Genomic DNA, 9,098 nt, shown 5'->3' on the forward strand with positions numbered 1-9,098 from the left:
GGGGGCAACAGGCATGGCCCTACCCACCGAGCGTCCGTCACGGGCATTCCTGGCACCCTCTCTGCTGGGCAGCCCCTTTGTGCCTTTCTCAGGGAATGGCCATGTGGCACCTCTCTTTCCATTGTGTCTTCTGACCAAGGACAGGGCTGCTTTCCTGGTTTGACCCTGGCCTGAACACACTGACCTCAGACATGCTCCCAGAAGCCCAGGGAGAATAGATGAGAGTTATGCAACTGAGAATATTCTGCCTACCCTTGAATTGTGCCCTTCCGGAAGGTGACTTGTATGATCTGTGAAGTACACTGCACAAAAGCAGGAAAAGAAAAGAGACGTCCTCCTGTGGGATTTTGGAGAAGTTTTGACAAGTTCCCACAATAACCTCTAGTCGCTACATCCCCTCCCTCGGGCCGGAGGAACAGCAGTGGCCAAGCACGGGACCCCCCTGAGCATTAGGTCAAGTGATTTCCTCAATGTCAATAAAAGTAGCCCGGCAGCAGGCTGAACGCAGAAGCAGACATGAGCATCCAGCTACTGCTCCCTATTAGGCCAAACATGCAGGAGCGCTTCAAAAATGTTCTGCTTTGAAAAACACAGTCATTTTCATTAGGATATCGTTTATGACATCTATTATTTATGACATCTGAATGGCTTCTTGTTATTTTATATGAATTATTAAATATTAAAGGATTTTCCTAGTTTTCACTTCTAATACTATCAATCTTGACAAAAGCCAAGATGAACACATTTTGGAGTTCTCAACACTTTCCAACAGTGAAAGTGTCACGAAGGCAAAAGGTCTGAGCATCGCTGTCCTGTATAATCTCTGTAAAATGTTCACACCAGAAAGTCAGCCAGGACACACTATCTGAACTACAGACCCGACTTCACCCAGTGTCCCCAAACCTCCCTCGGGCAAACCCAAGCTCTTCGTGGGATATGGGAGTTAGTGTTCAATGGGTCCAGAGTCTCAGTTTGGGATGATGGAGAAAGTTCTGGAAGCAAATGACAGTGATGGTCATACAATATTGTAAGAGCACGTGATGCTACACAACTGTGCCTTTCAACAGTAAATGTCAGTCAGGTTCTATGCATACCTCGCTACAGGAAAACTCATAAAAGATAGAGTGTGTCTAAATGTCGAGCGGGTTGCATGCACCCTGATAAGAACAAGCAAAGCCAGGGCACGTGTGATCTCCTCACCATAAATGCTATTGCAGTGTAAAGTAGCTGCGTGCTATTTCACTAACGAAAAGTTTCTACACAAAATAAGCTGGGTGTTGTTAAATTTGAACGTGTAGGATGTAAAATTCTAAGGGAAAAAAAAATCTCCGAGGATGGGGTGCTTTTGTGTGTGCGTGCATGGGCACAGGCGTGCTGGGGATGGGTCCTGGGGCCTAGGGCACGCTGGGCAGGTGATCCGCCATTGAGGGGCATCCCCAGCCCATAAAGGACGTTTTTTATTAGAGCATTTTAATTATTCACAATGGTTGGGTTCATTTTGACCAAATCATACGCAAGGAATTCTGTTTCCATCCCACCCCTTCCTCCTTCCTTACTCTCCTCCTCTGCTGTACTGACCTCCCTTTCAATCCTTTGTTTATGTATGTTTGATTTTATTTCTACATAGACATAAAAGTGGAATTCCCACTGGTACATTTAGACATGCACAGGGCGTGATCTTGTTGAATCGCCCCACATCTCCTCCCCTTCCCTTCCCCCTCTCCTTCTCCCATACCACTCATCTTCCCTACATCGTCACTCTATCTGACCCCCTTCCCCTTATTTTGCTCTCAGTTCCACGGAGCAGAGGAAGCCTGATGCTCTGGTCTGGAGGCCTCACTGAACCGGCCTCCGGCAGGAGGTCACCTCACTCTCCCGCGTGGCTGAGTGAGACCCTCCTGTGTGCATGCCAGTGTCTCCCTCCCACGTGTGATTTGTGAGGCTCCTTGAACCTGAGCGTACCTCGGCCTTCGTGTGAGAACCAGTTGTTCTGTAGACTGTCCACCGCGAGGAGACTCCGCTTACCCGCTGGCAGGAGGACCGCCAGAGGCAGCCCTTCTTGGTGCATCCCATGATGAGGCTTGTGGCCGTGAGCCATTCTGTGACAGGGCCTGGGGCAGACGAGGTCTGCCAGACCTTGCGCTGCAAAGCCACCGTTTCCTTCTGTCATTAGGAGGAGAGACTTTGAGACTTGATGAACACCCAGTTACCTGAACTTTGACCCACTAATCTTAGCATCCGTGGTCGACTTTTGCCTGATTCAGTTATTATGATGATGATGGTTAGATGATTATTTTTATTTCATCATTCCTGTTATGATTTTATTAGTAATCATCTGAGAGCCTAGTTCCCAAGACACTTCCTGTCTAGTGAGGGAGACGACCTGCAAACAAACATACTGTAGTGACCTCATGGGAGTCCCTGGACCAGAAGGAGGGGAGAGATCAGGAGGCCTTCCTGGAGGAGGTGGCACCTGAAGTAAGTCTTCAGAGGAAAAACAGAAGTGGGGGAAGGAGCTGCCCTTCGGAAGGAAGAGCAAGCATGACGTGAAGCCGTGGGAGTGGCGTGGCTGGGGAGAGAGGAGAGGACATGACCCTGCCAACCCCAGGTGTTGGGCCAAGGGGCTCTGTCCAGGCCTGTGGGCTGCCAGCGATTCAGGGGTGTGGCCAGAACTGAGTTGTGCAGGTGGACAGAGCCTGGAGGCCAGTGGAATACAAAAGTAAGACCGGGAAGGGGACAGCCGCCAAGCAGGGGAAGTCCCTCTGGAGCCCGTTGGCCTGTGCAGCTGACCTCCATAACCCTGAGGACAGGCACAGGGAGGTGGGGGGAGCCAGGGCACCCTGCAGAGTAGAGGCCAGAGCTTGGACTCACAGGCAGGTGGGTGAGGCCAGAGAAGCCTCTGCAGCTGTCCCAGCCTTCCTCTCAAGGACTGGCCTGCCCTTGGGACACAGAGGGGCTCCAGGGGTCCTGCCCTCAAGGAAACCACAGTCCAGAATGTTCTAACTGAGCCTCAGCCCTGTTCAGAGGTTCCTTCCCAGAGGACTTCTTGGGCTCCTCCCCAAGGAGGCAAAAGCTACTAGGCAAAGAGGCCCAGGTTGGCCTTCACTTCCCAGATCCTGGGGTCCCCTGACTGCGACCAAGAAGTCAAGGACACCTGCAGAACCGGCTTTTAGGTCCCACCATGTTAATTGGCCCTGAGGACAACTCTGCCCTCACTTCTGCTGGTTCCAGAAAATAAGCCGCAGTGGACTTTCAGACCAAAGATGTGGGCGGGACAGTGGCAGGACTCAGAGAGGAAGTGGAGTGGCCAATCAGCCTGGAGGGTGGGAAGGGCTGCCGTGGGGCTTGGGCAGTCTGTGGGGAGGCCAAGGTGAGTGACTTTCAGCTGACCTGCTTGGCCCAGGAGGTTCCACTGACATGGAGCTGAGCCCCGGGGCAGGGGTTCAGGGCTCGGTTCCGGCTGGGGCTGGCCCAAAGCACAGCACAGTCAGTGATCGCAATTTGCCACGAGGCTGAGCTGTGCACCATCACGTGTCTGTTCCCAGCCCTCCACCCTGAGTGTCACACAGGCTCCCTTCTGGGGCATGTCACAGTCACACCTCCGGCACAACGCAGAATCCGGAGCTGGCAGGGACATTTGAGATCGGCCAGTCCAGCCTCTCGTTTTACAGTTGGGAATGGACTCAGAGCAGCCGTGGCTGTCCAAGGTCACCCAGCCTGGAAGGGAGCAGTGAGAACAGTGGAAAATGAGCACATGGGAACAGGGCTCTCGGCCCGAGCCCGCCTGCGCTCCCAGGCAGGTGGCTGCAGTGTCCACAGCTGGGAGCAGGCAGAGGGAGAGCCAGAAGGGCTGCCGGGCGTGAGAGAGCCCTGCGCACAGGGAGCACTCCTTAGTCACCTCTCTAGGCAGTCAAGCCCAGAAGGTGCTTCAGACACATGTCCCCCAGCCCAGGGAGATAGCAGCTCCTTCCTCTAGATCAGCACTGCCCCCAGGCAACATGCTCAAATATCCCACTTGGTGAGGCGTGGCCACAAAGCACAAGGACAGGTCCTGTTGAAGCCAGATTTAAAGTTAGGCAGTCAGTGTAGTCAGGTAAATCGGGTCTAATACGGAGTGAAATCTAAAATGGAGGCCATGTTGGGAATGACTCAGGGAAACGCAGGACAACTCATGGAATGTGAATGAAGTCCGGGAAAGGCCCTAGGCCAAATCCACTCCAAAGAAATGTTAATGGAGCCCAGGAAACAGCCCCCAGCAGATTTGGAGATAGCCCATCCCAAAGAAGTGTTAATGAAGTCCTTCCTGCTCAGACTACTTCTTTGGCCCACCTGTGTCCCACCCCTGGGCCTTCCCACCTACATTCCATCACTGAAAGAACTATAAGAAGGGGAGACAACCGCACTTCCACGGACTCCACCTCTTGGGTCCCCTTCTTCCTCCGGGAGAAGTCTTTCTGCTGTCCTTTAATAAACTTCTTTTTTAAAATACTTTTTTTAGAGAGACAGAGAGAGAGAGAATATGAGTTTTTAATATTTATTTCTCAGTTTTCCGCAGACACAACATCTTTGTTTGTATGTGGTGCTGAGGATCGAACCCGGGCCGCACACATGCCAGGCGAGCGCGCTACCGCTTGAGCCACATCCCCAGCCCCAATAAACTTCTGATTTCTACTCTGACCTTGCCTCGGCGCCGTGAGCGATAACCAGCCTCAGAGCGCCTCTTCCTGAGCAGACTGCCCACCGGGGACAGACTGGATCAGAGACTCCATTTCAAACAGCAACCGTGGAGGTGCACAAGCCGTGGGCTGAGCACAGGGTGCGGCTCCCGTTCCCCCAAGAATTCCACAGGAGAGGCCACAGGCCCAGGCGGGCTCATCCTGGACTTCCCCGAGCCAGGAGGGAGGCGTGGGCACACAATGGCTGGGTGGCCTGGCAGTGACTGTTGGGCAGAGCGGGGGCGAGGTGTTCCCTGCCTTTGATACTGTGTAACCTCTGTGTGGGAGGGAAGGAGGCAAGGACTTGCTCTTGATAAAAAGGGTATGTGTAAGAAGACCTCCCCCTGCTCCTTCCCACAGGTGGACACAAACTCTGCCTTCTAAACTGCACCGGCCCTTCCCAGGTGGCGTCCTCTGGTTTTGCCTGCACAGTCCTAATCCCACTGCCCTTGGAGAGGTTGCCGAAGCGCTCAGACGTGCCATCTGCCCCCATGAACAGCAGCTTCTGAGTTTTACATCTGTCATGGGACTTGCCTGCGTGTGCTCATCACACAGTGCCCCACAGGGAGGGGTCTCTGTGCCACACACGGGGTGCCTTTCCTCTCCCACTCCGTTCTGCTTAGATGCAGGCAAGACCACTTCCTGCCACCCTGGGGGCCGAGTTCCACTGGGCCTTGTGGAACAACGTCCAGGACACTGTGTCCTGATCCTTCCTCTGGGACCCAGGCAGGTGAGGACAAGCAGGTGGGTAAGTGCTCTGCCTGTGAATCTGTCGCTGCTCTGCTTGAACATCTTCTTTAGCTCCCTGTTGTCTCCAGGGCAAAGTCCTAGCTCTGTTCCTTCATTTCGAGGCCTCCCATGTGCAGGGTCCAAATTCTTGTGCAGCCACAGCCCTGGATGCCTGGGCTCCCAGGTGGACAACATGAGGCTGGTGCCATTCTTTTTTAAATTTTCTCCCCACATTTTTTATCGGTGCGTTTAGTAGTACGTAAGGGTGGACTTTGCTGTTGTGTGTTCATACGTACACACACGTGACAATAGAGCTGGTGCCGTTTTGCAGCAGGTCCGTTGACGTCCCTCGAGGCCACATGTAGGGAAGGCAGAGGCCCTCCCAGTCTGGCAAGGGAGGCAGGCAAGGAAATGTCGCGGGAAGAAGAAAGAGGTAGACAGGAGGTGGAGGCTAGCCAGGGACCCAGGGGTCAGTGAGGACAGACTCCCAGCAGGGGTTGTGGGGAGCTGGAGGTGTCAAGGGGACAGCAGTTTAGACAGGCCAGGAAGGGTGGATGGTCAGCACAGCTCCCAACATACCCCAGGCCTCAAGAGGCCAGGAACACGGGATTGAAGAGGAAACGTCTATCTGCCCACAAGACGCAGGAGCCCACCTTGTTTGCTTGCCCAGAGGGACTCAGCACTGGGGTCTTGCTCGGCAGGAAAAGAGGACTCCTGCTTGGGAAGTGCCAGTCCTCGCTCCTACTGAGCACTCACCAGTTTTTTGGTTGGGTTTTAATATCAAGCTCGGCACTGATACCTGCCATGATGCTTTCACCTGGAGAGGTAAAGTGATGGGGTCACGGTCTCCCAGTCTGTTCTCCTACCAGTTACCCAACAGCCCTGCCTGCCAGGGTGTTGGCCCCTGCATTTCGAGTCCCCTGTCCTTCACTGCCCCCTGTCACAGCCCCCAGAGAAACACAGACTGCCTTCACAAACCATGAGCAATCAAACTTCCTTAAGCTTCCTTTCTGCCTCCAGTCACCCCCACGCCCCAGAAGCCCAGGCTCTAGGTAGAGGGCATGTGCTTCCCCAGGCTGAGCCCCTGGGAGGGTGCCCAGTGGCAAGTGAGCCAGGGCTCCCGTGGGTATGACTCCTGCAGGCTTCACCGCCCACACCCTGCGCCTGGGCCTCCTTAAAGATCAAAATCAGGCGCTCACACAGACTTTTCTATGCCAGGCTACAAGTCTCAACACAAGCCAACGTGTTGACTTGAGAAGAACTATCACAAATAAAACCAGAGGAGAGAGCTGGGCACGGAAAGATTGGAACACTGTCACGAAGCCTTCGCAACACTCCTTAGTTTATCAGTGAACAGCGCTGTCTGGACAGGGGTGGGGTGGCCGTGGGGCCTCGGGCTTTCCGCCAATATGGTTTTGAACAGAGACTGACATGGGGTGCCAATGTCTTTGTTGGGCCAAGTCAAAACAAACCAATCTCTACCAGCTATTGCTAGCACTTCATCTCAGAAGTTTTCACTAAGAAAAGGCATTTTCACAGGCTGGGGATGTGGCTCAAGCGGTAGCCCGCTCGCCTGGCATGCGTGCGGCCCGGGTTCGATCCTCAGCACCACATACCAACAAAGATGTTGTGTCCGCCGAGAACTAAAAAATAATAAATATTAAAAAATTCTCTCTCTCTCTTAAAATATATATATAGACTCTTTTTTTTAAAAAAAAGAAAAGGCATTTTCAACAACAAGAAAAGCACACAAAGGACTTGATCTCAGGAAGAATAAGGATATTTCTTTAAAACAACCAGATGGAGCTTTCTAGAAAACTGTCTGTATGTCGTGGTTTATACCTTGCTGCTGATCAGGAAAACTTTGTCAAAGACAGCCTGTCTCTTCCAGGGCGCTGACAGCATGGTCTAGTTCCTCATTTTAGTGAAAACCAAGACCGAGCTATGCCAGCATCACATCCCCCCATTTGCTCAGCCGCATTCGCAGGGAGGCTCAGCGGGGCCTGCAGGCTCTGCTGGGCTCAAGTTCAGACGGCCTTGGCCTGCTGACACCAAAGAGCAGGCAGCATAGGGGAAGGGAAGGTCATGTGCGGGGGCAAGGAGCAGGCACCCAGCTGGGGTCTTAATGGCTCTGGGCGGTGAGACAGGCCAGGGAGATGTGCTCTGAAGATGGTGGGGAATGGACAGGGTGCAGGAGGCAGGGGTGACAGAGATAGGAGATGGCTTTGCAGCAAGGTGTTTGCCCAGCAGGCTTCCCTGGGGAGGCAGCCCTGGGCAGAGCCCTTGGACCAGCGCTTACCATGCTGGAGCACCATCAGGCCCCATCCCTGCACTCGGTGAGTGCCGTAGTCTGGCTGGGCACAGAATCACGAGCCACCACACGCGTTGTAGATTCAAACAGCAACTCTTTATTCCCGAACTCACACCGGCCTCTACACACGTTCTGGGGAAATCCAAGTTCTGCCGCGCAATACACACACATTCTGGGGAAATCCCAGTTCTGGGCCCAAATTCACGTCCCAAATACTTTTCAATTCCACGAGAACTCAACGGGAACTCAAGGATCCAGTGCCTGAGGCAGCGGGATACGCCCTATTCCCCTGCAGGGTACACCTTAAACCTGGAACTTCCCTAAACCCAAGGACGGGATACTCCCTAAAACCTGATCAGCTCTAAACCCGGATCCGCCCTGGTCCTTGAGCAAGGTCACCTTACTAAAGCATACATGCAATGTCACAGCAAATATCCTCTAAGCAACATGGGGTACGCTGGCAAGGAAATTTTGATGCGTCATTCCTACTTGGCAATGGCCCTCAGCACGTGAGCTCCCTCCTCAGCTTCCCACCAGGACCCTCCCGGAAGGCGTCCCTGCCCTGCTTGGAGGATGAGGAGGCTCAGACTGGAGTCAAGTCCAATGCTTGAGGTGGGAGAGGAACTAGAAGGTACAGCAAGGATTTGAGTCTAGTCTGTTGGAGCCCAGCACCATGCCTGGCCTATTGATTTCCCTAGAGGACCTGAAAGGGGGTGTCCAGGCAGAGGCATATATACCTGCAGGTACAGTGGTCCCCCACCATCTGTGACGGATCTGTCCCAAGACCCCAGGGGATGCCTGGATCCTCAATAGTACCAGACCACATCGATAGTTTTTCCTATTCGGGCATGCTTATGAGTCAGGCACAGTAAGAGACTAACAACAGGACAGAACAATTATGACAATATATAAGTTGTTTGAAATATAGGAATTGCTTATCTCTGGAATTTTCCACTTACAGTTTCAGACCGCATCTAACTAGAACCTTGGTGAGCGCGGCCTGGGAGGAAGAGGAGCTCTGTACTTTGCACCTGTGGCCATCACACCAAGCCGGTCTCTGCCTCCCCTCACCCCTGCCTGCCCATGGCAGGGCAGCTCAGGGCCGGCCCCTGCCTGGGTCAGAGTGCTGCAGCGCCTACAGCACACAGATTAGAATGAATCCACCTCTACTTCATGCCTTGCAGTGAGACTCCCGTGGTACTAGAGGTCACACTGATCCAGAAGCTTCGGGTCCAACCTCTGGACTATAGGGAGCAGCCACTGCTGCCTAAGCCACCTGGGGGCAGAGCCTGTGCGCTGGCTGTGGAGGCACCATCTCTGGGGAGGCAGTGATGCTGTGGCTG

Source organism: Spermophilus citellus, assembly GCF_964194105.1.
Source record: "Spermophilus citellus genome assembly, chromosome: 10".
NCBI lineage: Eukaryota > Metazoa > Chordata > Mammalia > Rodentia > Sciuridae > Spermophilus > Spermophilus citellus.